This window comes from Canis aureus, chromosome 2, assembly GCF_053574225.1.
Source record: "Canis aureus isolate CA01 chromosome 2, VMU_Caureus_v.1.0, whole genome shotgun sequence".
NCBI classification, from domain to species: domain Eukaryota; kingdom Metazoa; phylum Chordata; class Mammalia; order Carnivora; family Canidae; genus Canis; species Canis aureus.
The window spans coordinates 79,441,380-79,458,355 of NC_135612.1; the positions used below are offsets into that span (position 1 = coordinate 79,441,380).

Genomic DNA, 16,976 nt, shown 5'->3' on the forward strand with positions numbered 1-16,976 from the left:
TCCACACTTTACTCAGACCACCACATTCAAAGTTATATATCATTTAAGAACTCAAGAATGGAGGATATAAAGTAGCTTCAGGCAGATGGCATTGCGCAGCATTTCCTATTAGGCACTTCTTTAGAGAATGAAATGATGTCACTTAAAAATCTGATTCTCTAATTATTCTGCATAGCCCAATTGTTTAATGTTTTAAAGAGAGGCATTACATCAGTGTAACTATGCTCAACATTCTAAATTTCATCTGTATTGGCATTTAAAGATCCATCCTCCCTCCAAATAAGGGTTTTTGTTGCTGTTAGTTTTTTTTTTTTTTTTTTTTTTTTTTACGTTCTTTGTTTTATTTGGTTCTTTTTTTAAAAAATGCTGATGAGGAATTCCTGATGGATGGAGATGGATGAGAAGTGAAGGGGTTTGTATTCAGGAGGGAATGAGAAAAAAATGTGAATGATTTTTGGAGATATGCCTCTGGAAAAAGTGATACAAACACATTTTGCTGTGTCTACAAGCAAAAAGTGGGAAGACCTCACCATATATGAGTCTTTAGCTTAATGCAAAAAGAACCAGTTAATGGAAAAAGAACCATTGCCTGGCAAACTACCAGACTGGAAGCTGAAGACGAAGTTGTTTCATCACGGATCTGCTATGTGGAAAGGATCTGTGCAACAGGAGCGTCTGTAATAAGTGGCTGTGACAATGGAGGATGCACATTTAAGTTTCTCTAGATGTTCAAGTCTATGCTAAGTGTTTTTTGGACATCATCTCATATTATTCTCTCACGGCATCTCCAAGGTTTAGGTACTATTAAGATCAGCCCATTTTTAGACATGAGGAAATGGAGACACTGAGTGACAGCCAGTGGATCTCAGTCTTGGAGATACATTAAAAACACATGAAGATGATTTAAAAATATTGAATTTGGACTCTCTGGGAGGTGGGGGCAGGAGGCCCTGTTGTTTTTTAAAGCCCCTTTTATGGCTCTAATATAAAACCAATGTTGATAAGCACCAAATTATGTAATTTCCCCAAGTTAACACACTGAGGGCAGAGTCAGGATTGGCACCTGGTAAGGTAGATGCTTCATGATACATCCAGCTGTTCTGTATTTGGGGAAGCAACAGCAGGCTGGAATTAATAGTGCAGTTCATCCCTGTTCTAGAATTATGGCAGTATCTTAGGGCAGGTCCTCAGCATCCTGATCTAGGACACTTCTTCCTCAAAAAGCCTCCTGTGGCTTCTCATTGCTCTTGCTGTGAAGAAAAAATTCTTTTCACTTGGTCTATAAAGATGAAAGCCCTCAGAACCTGGCCTCATCCTAGCCCTTAGAGATGCTCCTCAGGCAGTGGTTTTCCCATCCCTCTGTCTCAGCATTTTCTCAGAGGCAACGGGCTCTGCTTAGATTATACTTTCTTTCCTTCTGCCCCAAATTAATCCCTACCCCACCTTCTAATTTTATTTCAAGGGTCACTTCTCAGGGAAAACATGATCTTCATGACTAGGTCCAAGCCTTCACCTTCCCCATTCTCTCCATTCACCTTATGGATTCTCTTAAGCTTCAAGTTCCTTTATCCCCGTTTACAGCTTCACTTGGCAACTACACACATGAGACTGATGGATGGAATTTTCTCGCAGCCATCTCTGTCCCTGGCCCTAAAGCAGTTACTTAGTGGGCACATTTCTATTTCATTTTCTTATGCCATCTTAAACTCCAGCTGTCTTACAGCAAAGTTTATCTTCTTGCTCTATAATGTAGTTCTCCTTAAGTTTTTATTCACTTTAAAAATGTCAGTATTCTCTTCATTGCCAGGGCTTGGGTTGTTAGAATACTCATGGGTCCTCTTTCATTCAGTACTTATGCTTACTTGGTCAACCTGGATAGTTTAACACTAAAAATATCTTCTTAGTTTCTTGTCTTCTTTCATTCCCACTGCCATCCCCAAGTTCAAGGCCTCATCCCTTCTAATTTAAACTACTACAACACTGCTCCACTATGTTGGGCAACACACATTGGAATCACTAGACTCATGGGTAGAGCTCATTGCAGTGATATCTGTGCCTTATCCCAGTTCAAAAGAATCTGAGCCCCTGGGGCTAAAGCTTTAGGGTTTGAAATTTTAAGAAGTTCCAGAAGTTCCCACATGATTCCTCTGTACACAGATTCCTCTGTTTGAGAATCATTAAACCAAAATAACTGTAAGCATTTTCTAATCCCAATCCTTTCCTGCTTCAGTTGAACATAGATGTTCCTTCTATATTAAAATTCCAAGGAATTATCCCAATAGCAACATACTCAAAGTAAAACAAATAAATTCTGAAACTTCATTGTAGGGTTATAGAATTAAGGATCCATTTAAGGTTTAGAAAGGATATTTTACTTCCTCTGTGTTGTTCCAGCTTATTTTTGTACATATATTCCACTCTTTCCGAGACACAAATTGCAAGACATATTTCTGGAGATTTTTCTCTTTATCAGGTTAGCACTTTTACACCTTTTTACAAATCAGCTTGCTTTTTTTCCCCACCTAAAATATGCTCACTCCAACATATGCCTCAAATTACAAACTTCTCTACTCACCTCAAATGAAATCTTTTAATTACTCCTTGGTGATCTCTTGAGTGGTGACAGCCAAGACTTTTACCAGGTATCTAAAATATTAATGACAACTTTTCCTTGTTTTTCCAACCTAGTTTTATCACATTTTCCAAAATATCATAGAGACTCCCAAAGTGACTCTCATCTCTCCTTTTACCTCATGTGTCCTATGGTTCCCAGTTCTAAAGAGATGTATCTTAATATATTTGAGTACTTGGTACAACTGCTGCTGCTAACTAATCCATCTAGCACCTTTCATGTTGGGAAAATTCAAATGCCACGGTCTTGGAGAACTCAATGAAAATGTTGTATCCATGGAACCCAAATGCCTCCCATGAGTTAACAATAATGTCCTAATCTGGAGAGCTTTCTTATTGAAGGATAGGAAAACTTCCTTCTTTTCTCTTTCAAATGACACTTTCTGCCCCCCCCCCCCCTTTTGATCATTCATGCTTTCATTTGGTTAAGATTTCAATGATTACTGAGTAATACCTCATCCCAATTTATAAGTGACCAAGGAATGAAAAGTCAGATTAATATAGATTAAACAATCATTATTGATTAAACCTGAACTCAAAGATGGAGTTTAGGTGCATGGCCAAATGGCCATGTAGCATTCACTTGAACTAGAATGACTAACTCAACCGAATAACTTCAGGTCTTCCCAATAGAATAAACTCCTTATTTGGTGGCAGAAATGCAGACAAGAATGGAGTTGCTGGACAAAAAATATTTCTTTCTCAGTCCTGATGTTCTCTCCTATTTGGGTGAATTCCCCACAAAATACTCCAAATTGATCTGTACCCCTCATTCACTTCTTTCATCTGATTAGAAAATTTGGAAAGAAACTACTTCTCAAGATGCTACCTCCTCATTCCCACACTCTCTTTTTCATTTTTTCTTATAATCTGTGTGTCTAGTCTCCCAGAAAGAATATGCATCCTATTTGCTTCCTCACACACAGGTATAAGTGGAAATTTCCTTTGGAAAGCACTCTGTGGACCAGTTTGTCCAGTGTTCTGCTAGGTAAGTCTTTAAATCTGAGCCACATTCTCCAGGATTTTATCAGGAATAAAGGCAATCTTACTAAAAAATGTTTGTGAAAATAGGCCATTTCTCTAGTAAAGAAGAAGAAGAAGAAGAAGAAGAAGAAGAAGAAGAAGAAGAAGAAGGAGAAGGAGAAGGAGAAGGAGAAGGAGAAGGAGAAGGAGAAGGAGAAGGAGAAGGAGAAGGAGAAGGAGAAGAAAGAAGAAGAAGAAGAAGAAGAAGAAGAAGAAGAAGAAGAAGAAGAAAAAGAAAAAGAAGAAGGAGGAGGAAACTATTTCACTCAGAATAAAGGCCAAAGCACACAAAGCAAGAATGGTCCCTGCCAGCTGTCTATTCTAATTCCCTTCTTACCCCAATTCTCTTCCGGGCAGTCAGCAGTCATCCAGGCCTTCTTCTTTGTCTGCAAACATGTAAGACGTTTATTTGACCTGCTCCTCCATCTAGGAATCTCTTCGTCTCAATAACTCCCTCAAGCCCTTAACTTTGCTGAAGCCTCATCTTCTCAGGAAGGCCTATCCAGAAACCCTACTACCCTATTTAACACGGCAACCCTGCCCTACCTCTGCACCCCCAAGTTTATTTCGTGTTGTACTCTTTACTTTTTTTTTCACATTATCATCTTCAAATACATTTTGCACTTCACTTATTTATTTTATTATTCATTAAATCTTTCTGCCAACTGAAAGTTACACTTTCAGGGTGGCAGTTTTGTATCTTTTGTTCCATGACATATCCTAAGCACAAAGAATAGTCCCTGGGAAGTAGTAAGTACACTGGTACTTACTTTTCTAAAAATGAGATCCAATTGTTTAAACAATGCCTAGTACAACAAGTCATTCCAAATGTAACAGTTGTGTGTATGTGAATTGCCAATATATTTGCTATAATTAAATCTATATATTTTTATGTCACAGAATGAATAAGTTAAGCTTCTAAACTCCCCCTGATGACTATTATGCGTTTGACAGAAATTTGTTGTACTATTATCATTATTGTTGGAAAGTATACCTATGGGTGAAAGGTTTTTGCAGATGAAAAATCAAAACTGAGAGTTGCATATTTGGTGGATTGGTCTGTGGTATCAATCAACTTTCTTGTAGTCTATTTACCTGTGCCAATTGGAGGTGCTTACTGAAATTCGAGGTGCTGAATGTAAGAAAGAACACTATTCTGCTAATGTCAATGCTGATGATAGGTTCTTTACTACAGTGTTCAAGTGTTCACTCACTCTCTTCATGGATGACAGACAGCTGTTATCGTGTCAGTGGTTTTCCGATTTTGGGTTCACACGTATAGTGGTGCATTTTTTAATTCAACAATCCTTCCTAATTCCTACCATTCCTGGTTAGTGCAGATATAGAAGCTCCTATGTTGCTCCAGCTTCTAGGTGGTATTGTTCAGCAGTTGTTCCTTAAGGACGAGCCTAGGCTCTGCTCGTCTAGCTATTTCCAGGATTTTTCAATTACCTAATTACTTGTAACAAAAAAATGTTATATTTAAAATATCTGGAGAAATTTCTGCTTCCTTCCTCCAATCTGGGATTTATTATCACATACCGTAAGAATTCTCAAATCATACCTCCTATTGTATTATGCATATATTGTGCTTTTGGCCCAAATGCAAGTTTCTCCTACATTAAAACTAAATCATTTCATTTGCATCCCTATAAAAGTCTTGATCATTCTTATTTTTTTAAGTCTTGATCATTCTGAAAAATAGTGGGTGCATAGTAAGCATTTACTTATTTCAATGAATGCATTCCAATACTCATACTATAATTGTATTTAAACAATAAATATTTATTAGCTACCTTCTGTGTTCTAGATACTATTCCATGTATAGAAGTAATGAAGTGGACATGATTTCTCTTCTTCAAAAAATATATGCTACCTAAGATTATTTTACACTCTATTTCAAAAAATGCTGTTACAGATACCTTCACTTTTCTATAAGACCTTTATAACAAAGCAACCCCACCTGTAGCATGTCCTTCTTACCACCGTGTGGGACTAAATGGCCAATAAAATGTAAAGTGCAGCATAGGCAATCATGTAACCTAAAAAATTTTCATGATAACTTATTGCAAATTTCACTTGACAGTTCACCACAACAATGAAAAACTGGCCCCTTGTTGTTTCACACAGTTCTTGAAAACCAAACAAAGGCATCGATAAAATGATCTGGATAAAAAGTTTGCAGTTCTGCTCAGACAGTAACTTTACCTTCCAGATGTGAGTCAGCCTAGGACACTACTTTGTCCTGCTCCTTGTGGGGCTCTAATTCTCAGGCAGGTAGTCAGGCAGTTCTGTATTCTGTTCTACTTCCACAGGTGTGTCTGGGAATGGGATCAGTATCTCTTCTCCACTTTCACTTTTCACAGCTTGCTGAGCCTTCATAACCTGGATCGATTCTAAAGCTGATGCAGAGCTTCTGCTTCCAAAGCTCAATGCATCCATACCACACCTCTTTGAACAGCCATTTGAAAAGTAGAGTTAATGGCACCTTTATTTTTTTCTTCAAGTTTTTATTTAAATTCTAGTTAGTTAACATTTGTGTAATATTGGTTTCAGTACTAGAATTTAGTGATCCATCACTTATATATAACACCTGGTGCTCAATACAGCAAATGCACTTCTTAATACTCAGGACCCATTTAGTCCATCCTCTGTCCACTTCCCCTCTAGCAACCTTGTTTGTTCTCCATAGTTAAAAGTCTCATAATTTGCTTCCCTCTCTTTTTGTTTTCCTTCCCCTATGTTCATCTGTTTTGTTTCTTATATTCCACATGAATGAAATCATACAGTATAGTCTTTCTCTGACCAACTTATCTCACTTAGCATAATACCCTCTAGTTCCATCCACATTGTTGCAAATGGCAAGATTTCATTCTTTCTAATGGTGAAATAATATTCCAATGTGTGTGTATGTGTATATATATATATACCACAACTTCTTTATCCATTTATCAGTTAATGGACATTTGGGCTCTCTCCATAGTTTGGCTTTTATTGATAATGCCAATTGGAGCGCATGTGACACTTGAAAAGAGCATAGAAGAAACCAGAGAGACCCTTACCACAGAGATAAAAGACCTAAAAGCACAGAAATAAACACCTTTACTTTTTAACAAACCCTCTTCACAGAGATTTCTCTGAGATGTAGCATCAATACCATCTAAATCCAAAACCACTGTTTTGGAATGTTTGTAAGTAGTCCCCAGAAAAACAAAACAAACAAACAAACAAAAAACTGAGCTTTCCTTCCATGTGATTTCATTTCACTGAAACTATCACCATTTGCCATATTGAAAGACTGAAGAATTTCAGAAGGTAGCAGTTTTGTTTCTCCTGGATTTGTAGTCTTCTCTACATTTTGCAAACTTAACATCATCATAAGTTCTCCTTTCATCTTTTCTGTTAGCACAGCATTCTTCCAAGTACAGAATGAGCAAAGCTGAGTGGATGGAGGAGTGGTTGGGATGGTCCATAAATAAAATAAGGCCAGATAGACATTCCTGATCCTGGACAATGGCTCTTCTATTTAATGGATCTGCTGCTAGATCCCATAGCTAACTACTGAGAGAGCAACAGGCTCTTCATTTGCAGTGGTAGAGGAAGAATTCAGCTTCTATGCCATACATAAGTAAAATCTTCTTAAATTCATGCCAGAGCTTTAGGAGTTTGTCTGCTGCACCATCAGGACCACACAGAGGAATGAGGTAGAGGGACCCAGTAGGCCCAGAGCTGGTCCCACCATTCAGAATTGCAGCCTCAGCAATGACAAATGACCAGGCTAACTCTAGGAGCCAGAGAGTGAGGACACTGGTGGGAAAAGACTCTACAGACTCTCCCCCCATGACCCTGCAACATCTGTTAGTTCTTGACATTTTTCTTATGAGGGCATATATATACAGATCAGTGAATTTTTAATTAGTAAGATATAGCCCAAAAAATGTCTTTATTTGTTCCTGTTGACACACGGTTGCCTTAATTTTACTCTGTACAATACATTTTTTAGCATTTTGGGTTTTTTTTAGTATCTAGACTCGTATCTTTCTCTAAGTCATTTTCATGGCATTCTTTTTTAAATGGTGATGATATGGTAAGTGCCAATATATTTTTTAAAATATTTTATTTATTTATTCATGAGAGACATAGAGAGAGTCAGAGACATAGGCGGAGGGAGAAGCAGGGTCCCCGCAGGGAGCCCAGTGTGGGACTGGATCCCAGGACCCCAGGATCATAACCTGAGCCAAAGGCAGATGCTCAACTACTGAGCCACCCAGGTGCCCCTCCAATGTCTTATTGTCTAACACTTTACTTATCAATCCTAAAATATCATGTAAGATCATATGTTAATACATAAATATATAACTGGTTACCCTCTGTGTTTTAAGTATTCATGGATTCATAACTAAGCATTGATGTGTTTTAATACTAGAATCAAATTCAAAAAGTGGTAATTAATTAGTTTCATATATTAAATGTTCCATTATGCATTATATCCCATTTTATTAGCTAGAATAATTGTTATATATATTAAATAATTCCATTGAAAATAGGAGAATTTAATATAAAATTGTAGTCAAAAATAGTTTATCTCATCCCCAGCGTTCTACCATTGTATTTCTTGTTTACATATGTATGTAAAGAGAGAGAGAGAGGTTGAGAGAGAGAGAGAGAGAGAGAGAGATATCAAGGGAGAAAGTATTTTAATACCTTTCTTGTGAATCTTCATTATGACACTAAAACATTCTTCCCTACTGGTTGCAGACAATTGAATATATCCTGTATGGCTTAATGATTTAATATTTTTGAGGGATCAAGGGAATAAGCAGGACACTTCTAATGCCATTAAATCTACGATTATTCTTACAGACTTTGTCTTCATGGTCATGACATCTTGATACCATGATCTTCAGGCTTTGGTATCATAAAAATACCAAACTGTTAACTCCTGAGTCTTGAACCAGATTCTCTCCTTCATCTATCATTGAGAGCATCAAGAAAATCATTGGTTTTTCTGACCTGTGTTGTCAATCGTTAATTTTCATACCTATTTACTGCAGAAGATCTTTTCAAGAAAATTCAAATATGACGAGCTTGGCCATTCTAACTTCAAAACTCACTTCAAGGTTTGTTGTTGGTTTTATTTATATATGTGTGTATATATATACATAGATAGATGATAGATGATAGATAGATAGATAGATGATAGATAGATGATAGATAGATAGATAATAGCTCCCATATACCTTAAGGTAAATATCGTCTTTCAAATTTTTTCCTTTGTTGACACCACCAAAGTTTCACTAAGATTAAATAAATTTTTACTTTTCTTGCACAATTTCAAATATTTCTGCTGTTTTCTGGAGCAGTGGGAAGAAGCTACAATTGCTTTAAACATATCTGAGTGTTAGCAAGACCACCAATAACCTTAGAGATTAAGGAACAATAGTCCTTTTAAATTGACACCAACCGTTTCTACTGTTACTATTAATGTCACCACCACTACACCTTTAATTTATTGCTACCTTTTTATACACTCTGCCTCAGTCCTTTGGGGAATTATCAATGTCAGAATATGTCTTGCCTTTTTTTTTTTTTCATTCCAGTTCCAATTCTTTATGAACAAGTGTAAATTTCTACAATTTCCACTTCCCCCTCCTAGTTTTTTCTTCCTCACCTTGTCTGTCTCCTTTTTATAATCCTCTGACTCCTCTTCTGTAGCTTAAAAGACCCTGTGTTTGCTCTGATAAATTTAGAAAGACTCATGCCCTTAAGGAACTCATCATCTACCAGGGAAAACCCAGTGATAAACAAGCAAATGTAATATATGTTGCCCACTGATGTCACCCAAAGGGGAAGTTGTCACCTATCTAAGAAACTTGATTGTTTCCAGGGGCAAGAATGTGACAACTTGTTTTCTCTGGGCTCTCTGCCTTGATGTCATGCCTGACATTTTCAGCATTCTGAAAATGGAAGAAGTATACGAATATTGTCCAGATTACAGAGAATGGAAAATCCTAAGAGGGCCATATCTGAGAAAATTGAATCTGAGTCAAGGGCTGAGCAAACCACAACAGAGAATTACCTAATAATTGTTCAAACTAAAAGCTAATAGTAGTAGAGCTCTAATCATACATTAAGCAAAGGTCTAACTATTCTAAGCTTTATATGTGTATTAATTAAATTATTAATGAAAATTATTTCCATATGAGGGAAGGGGGCCCTAAGAAGATAAACTTGCCCAAAGTTATATACATAGTAAGTGGCAGAGATGTGACATGAACCCAGAATGTGTGGCTACAGAGACAGTGCTCCTAAATCCCACAGTATATAATTTCTTCACACAATCTAGAAAAAATTTCTAGGATTCTATAAAAACTAATTGTGTCCGTACTCATATACCTAACATACATATGTTCACACACATAGAATATATGTATGCATGTAGTGTGGCATTCATATAGAATTCAACAGTTTATAAAATATTCTTGCATGTACAGTCTCAATCACAGCTACCACTCTTGATGTTAAATAATGTCACTATACATAAAAAAACTCTAAAACTTCTGAGTGTGAAGAAAGTTGTTCAAATTCACATGGTTTATAAGATTTGCCTCTAAGTCTTCCAGTTGCATAGCTGGACACTCCCTATCACTATATTAATATTCCTTGAAAACCTGATATAAAACCCAAATCAGAAGATGTAGCTGAGACTGATTTATTTTATGGATGGTTTTTTAAGTATTTGATTGAAGAAACTTGTCAGTTTTTCTCAGTTTCATCTATGCAGTGGAAATAGCTTATAGTAACTTATCTTAATTGAAACCAATTAGATTTTCAAAGATATTGTGGTTGAAATTATAACCACACTGTGATCCACAAATTGAAAAACCAAGTTCACTTGTATCTATCATGGCATAGAATTAGAAGGCTTCTAATACATAAAGACTTAATTGATCTAGTTTCTTCTCAAAGAATTCATATTGAAGAGAATTTGAGTTTTCCTTTTTATAAAACATTTCTGTTTAAAAGATACTTTAGTAAGCAGTATTTCTGAACTATTTATGACTCTTCTTTTGTGGCAATAAAAACAGAAATCAAACTGCAAATTTGTAGGTTCATTGAAAGGAAAACATAGGGTTTCAGCTTTAGGAATGACAGGTTCCAAGAGTTCAAATTTGTCTGCAGGAACTGCATTTTCTCAAATCTTAGGTTTACTTTTACTTATATCGCTTTTAGCCTCAAGTAGGCAGAGGCCTCCTCTATTCCAAGTTGGCAAGATGATCTCCGAATCTCTGTCCTCTTCATTTCAAAGCTACAAACAGAAACAAGGGTTCTCTTTCTCCATATTGCAGAAAGTATTTTGAAATTGAATCTTGCTGGACCACCTTCTGATCCTTGAATCATGAGGAAAATAGGGTTTGGTGGCTTTGGAAAGGAAAACGGGAGTATTTCCAATAGAGAAACATAATGTATGTATGCTGAGAAGACAAAACATATGTCCAGTATTGTGGTTAGCAAAAAGTGACCAAGGTCTTCTATTACACTGAGTCAAGATATAATGAATGATGGAAATGGTTATAAGTGAATGCATCTGCTTGAAAAAAGAAATTCAATCCAAGTTAGAAAGGCTTAATTTCTTAGTGTTATTTGATAATACAGTTAATTCATGACAGGATTTTTTATTTTATTTTATTTTATTTTACATATTTTAAATGATTGATTGATTGATTTTAGAGAGAGAAAGCAGAGAAGGAGCAGAAGGAGAGGGAGAAAGAGACGATCTCAAGTAGACTCCCTGTTAAGCATGGAGCAGAAGCGGGGCTTGATCTCAGGACTCTTGAGATCATGACCTAAGCCAAAATCAAGAGCCTGGCACTAAACCAACTGAGCCACCCAGGCATCCCTCATGACAGGATTTTTTTTTTTAATCATTCTCTTTTTTTAAGATTTTATTTATTTATTCGAGAGAGAGAGAGAGAGAGAGGCAGAGACACAGGCAGAGGGATAATCAGGCTCTCTGCAGGGAGCCCAATATGGGACTCGATCCCGAGACTCCAGGACCAAGCCCTGGGCCAAAGGCAGGCGCCAAACTGCTGAGCTACCCAGGGATCCCAAAGACAGGATTTCTTAATTAGCATTATGTATATACTCACTTTTTACATTCAGGGTATACATGTATATAGTAATATAATAGCAACATATCTGAGTTGATATGAAACAAATGTGTCTTTTAGAAGAATTCATGAATACAGTGGTCCTCCCTTATTTGTGGTTTTGCTTTTCACAGTTGTAGTTAACCACTGTCAACCATGCTCTCTTCAAAAGCAGATGATCCACCTACTGAGATATGGTCAGGTCAAAAGTAGCCTAACACTACATCCCAAGAGCCACGTCATTCACTTCATTTCATCTCATCATGTTGGGATTTTATCCTCTCACATCATCACAAGAAGAAGGGTGAGCACAGTACACGATCTTCTAAGAGGAAACCAGATTCCCCTAACACTTATTACAGTATACTTTCATAATAGTTCAATTTTATTATTTATCTTTTACTGTGATAATTTATAAATTACACTTTATTGTAGGTATGAATGTATAGGAAAAACAGTATATGTAGGATTTGGTACTACCTGCGGTTTCAGGTATCCACTGGGAGTCTTGGAACATATCCCACATGGATAAGGAGGAAATATTGTACTAGTAGAAGTTTCTCCAGAACTGAAGTAGAATATTTCACACAAGTTATAATTTAGCATAATTTTGTGTTTTACTAAGAAGTCATAAAACATGTATTAGTGATTATTCCTTGCACTTTATATAATATTTAATATGTGAAATTCACTTATATTGTGTTACCTTATTTTTAAAAATAAATACTTAAGCAATTACAAAATGTCATAACCCAATGATTTACTTCTAATGAGTTAATAACTTACTTTTCACATGGTTCTAAAAATATACCAAAATAAAAACTGTGTTCTATCATTTCTAATTGGCAATATAAAATTCTAGCATTCTTAATAAATTTAAGGTATTCTTGTAGAGAGAGCATCACAGCTATTTAATATATCATATAGTAATATACTATTGTAAGGGTAACTGCATTCTATTATACAACTTGGAATTTCAAAAAACAGTCGTTTTCAGCACTTTATTTCCATAGTAAGTTGAATTTAACTGATGGCAAGTATAGAATCTACTTGGCGTACAGGGTTCTGCATGAGCCTAAATTTCAAGGTCAGTCTTCAAATATTTACTTACTTTATTTTAGAGAGAGAGAGTGAGCGTGCATGTGAGTGAGGTGAGGCAGAGGTAGTGAATCCCCAATCTGACTTCCCGCTGAGCATTGAGCCTCATGTCTCACACCCCATGAAATCATAACCTGAATATATTCACTTGGAGACTGAGCTTCTCACTCTAAATTAATCATACAACAAGTTGTACTTAGAGCAGCATATAAAATTTTGATTTGTTACATCATTTCATAGCTAATATATCTGAATGCATATTTGCAGCAAACAACACAATTCTATTTTCCTTGCCATATTTGTACTACTCGAAATGATAAAAAAATAATGGATAATACATATATGGCACTTTATATGTGCCAAGCACTTTTGAGACACTGTACTTACAGTAACTCATTTATTCCTTACAAGAATCCTTTGAGATAGCTATTATTATATTATGATATTATCTTTATTTTATTGGATACTAAAAGTAAGGTACAGTTGACCCATGGTCAGATTATACAGTTGATTATTTCTTTAAATGATATTTTTGTCTACTTTTGGTGAAATATGTCATTGGTATAATGTTGCAGTTTTGCAACATCTAACAAAAAATACATTTTTACCAAATCGTTATAAATGTAAACACTCCTCAATGGTTTCTTGTGTCTCATAACTTATTTGGAACTTTTGTATATAATACTGCCACTGATTAGAATCATTTTGCCATTTTGATTACCAAACAAAACATTATCTTATGCTTGAAAATATTTGTATTATAGCTATGGAAATGACTTTCAGATACATTTTGAACAAAAAGAGTTATGCTAAACAAGCAAGAATAGGAAAATTAGCCAGCATTCATTCTAAAGAAATTACACAAATTTCTATTAAGTATTTTCAGCTAGATTGCAAAGGCTTCTTAGGAGAAAATTAATCTTATTCAGAGCATACATTAAAAAATGTAAGCAAAAGACTTCAAATACATGGAGAGTTATTGATGTGCTGTATGCTTCATAAAGTTTATTCGTCATATCTGTTCTGCTATTAATATAAAAGAATTATATATTAAAAATACAAGAGAGTTTTTAGATCATTTAAAATCCATTAAAAGCTGAGATATTCTTGTAATTAATTTTCTGCTGAGATGAGAATTCAGAACCTTGAAATAACTTGCAGATGGGCATTGTCGTAGTGAAGAGAACCTTTGTCATCTTCCAAGAATCATTTTACTCCCTAGTAAAAATTCAAGGTACATTTATGTCTCACAATCAGGGTTGGTGGGCTGGTTCTTGGAAGGAACCTTTCAATGCAATCAGGTGCCTTTCAATGCAATTTAATTTTAAATGATATTTATTGAAATTAAATTGTCTTTCCTATTAGCTTTTTCTTTTTAAATGGAAATGCCCCTTAGAAAGAAGATATTTGTCAACTCAATTTTTTATACCTTGATTCTTTTCCTGATTCCTGAAATAGTGACATAGAGAAAGGCAATTTATTCCATGGTAATAATAATTTGGAAACCAATTTTATCATGGCACATCATGATGAACATTGTCACTCGAATACGTATTTTCATTAGGACAATTTATTAGTTATTTACTGTTGTGAAACAAATTACCCCCAAAATTACAGGTATAAAACAATACACATGTATGACCTCCTAGCTTCTGTGAACCATGACTCTGAGAGCAGTTTAGCTGGAGTCATCAAAAGGTTAGATTGATTCCACCTTACAGCCTAGTCATCTGACCATTGTCAGGATTTAGCTCCTCCTGTTTTCACGCTGAGATGTCAGCCTATCACAGGCTGTTGTATGGAAACTTCCCTCAGTTCCCTGCCACACAGACCTCTCTATAGAGCAATATGCAATATGCAAATCACAGTATGCAAGACAAGGGAGATTGCCATCAGAAAGAGAAGGCTAGCAAGCAGGAGTCACAGAGCTTTATAACATGATTATGGGAGTGATATCACGCCACACTTAGCATATTCTTTTCAATAGAAGCAGGTCACTAGGCCCAGTACACTCTAACAAGGCTAATAATACCAGGAAGATGACTTTTTTAACTTATAAAATACATGATTTATTTATTTAAAAACATGGCAAAATTTCACTTTTTATAGTATACCACAGAATATTAATTTAATTTCCTGCGATCAACTGCAGTGCTTCCTTTGCCATTTAAGTGTCCAAAATGGAAAAGAAAACATGGCATTCTTATGGTATGATCCTCTCTCTAAAGAGAGAACATTCTTGACAGAACATTCTGCATTCAAGAGGTCAGGTTTGAATCAAGTCACCCCCCAAGCTCCTCCAACCACACCACCAAGTCACTGCTTCTACAGTTTTCCATGTCCATAAATCCAAAGGACATTGTTCAGCCTTTATTATTTGACCCGGTATCATCCTTTTACATGGTTGATCCTCCTTCTCTTGAAACAGGGCTTTATCTACACAGCATGTTCAACACCATGTCGCCTATACAGTCATAATATGGTGGTCACAAGGGATTCACTGAGACAGATGCATCTCTTTTTTCTTCTGTGTTACTTAGCGACCCTAAGTACTGTGGTTACAGAGTATTCTCTTTGCAGCACGGACACATTCCTGAGGGGCAGCCTCTTATCCTTAAAGCCAAATCACTGATGAAAGCTCTTCCAAGAAGGAAGAGGCTGCGGGGACCAAGAGATGCATCTGCTCCAAAACTGCCTTCCTGGATCCATTCTGCCATTTTCTCTTTACCCCAAGGGAGCCAAATGACTTTAAGAGAAGAACATCTGAGGAACAATTTATTTAATGAAGAGTGATAAAAATTAATTATTAAGAGCCATATATAAAGGTGCCTTCCATAGTCTTACATATTTTCTGTCCCGATGTATGGTTTGTGAGAATTCCTTCAGACATGATAAATGTATTGTCTTTGATAAAAAAATAACACATATTGCCAGAAATGACTTTATTACCAAATGTTGACTTTAGTATTACTGCCAAGCACACTAGTTATAAAATTACACATATTCTACTAACTGCTATTTTGGGACCACGCTATTTGAAACAGGTGATTACTAAAGGTGTTGCGATTTTTCTAGCATATTGCTTATTCAATATTTGATGAGTGTTACTAGCAACTATTTGGAACAGAAACAGTGAAGACAGGTATGAGATATTTGGCCAAACTTTTGTGATTACATGTGAAATATTTTGACAGGAGCTATGCATAGGGAGAAAGCTTCAGAGACAAAAAACAAGATTTTCTAGTGGGAAGCTAATGTGGCACATCAAGCTGACTTATTTCTTTAAACAACTAGATAATGTGAACATATTTCAAGTTCTGGTGAGCATCTTGATCTCTATTAACACCAAAGACATCACTTTGGGTACCAAAGTAGTAATTTCAAAATAATATAGAAGTGGATTTTGAGTCACTTTACAGAAATAAAGTTTTATACACACATAGCATTATTAGTACTTTGTGATAACATATAAACATTAACCCTTGTATCACAGTTTGGTTTTTACTATATTTTTTAATATGTCTTTTTTCTTCTGCTATGCCAAGGCCCAGGATTTGGAGATTCTGACATTTGTTCTTTAATTCACTGGTCTTTAATTTCCTGGTCTCTAAATGTGAGTGTTGGACTCAATGCTGTAAAATATCTCATGTAGATGCATCCATTCTATGATTTGATGGGCATCAGTTCCTCCAGAGAAAGATTTGTACTGAGAAAGATTCTTTTGCTTATTTTCTAATGGCATTTCGTGTATAGTAGGAGCTTCATAAATATTTGAGAACAGTGATCAAATTAATGTATGTTAACATTGTTCTATATTAACACTGTTTAATATTTATTGAATCCCATTGTGTATTAGATAGGATCCTGGAAGAGAAAAAAAGACATTAGGTAAAAACTAAGTTAATCTGAAAAAAACTAGATACTTTAGTTAATAATAATACATCAATCTTTGTTCATTATGTGACAAATGTATCCTATTTTGTAAAATATTAATAATAGAGAAGACCGAGGGGGTATATGGAAGCACTCTGTAATAACTTCTGAATTTTTCTATAAATCAAAATCTGTTCTAAA

The 16,976-nt window shown here is 35.6% G+C and overlaps 1 pseudogene; it reads right to left on the reverse strand.

Annotated features, from left to right (window-relative positions):
- Nucleotides 1-5,741: 5,741 nt before the first annotated feature.
- Nucleotides 5,742-15,619, reverse strand: LOC144289934 (armadillo repeat-containing protein 1-like; annotated as a pseudogene).
- Nucleotides 15,620-16,976: the final 1,357 nt, after the last annotated feature.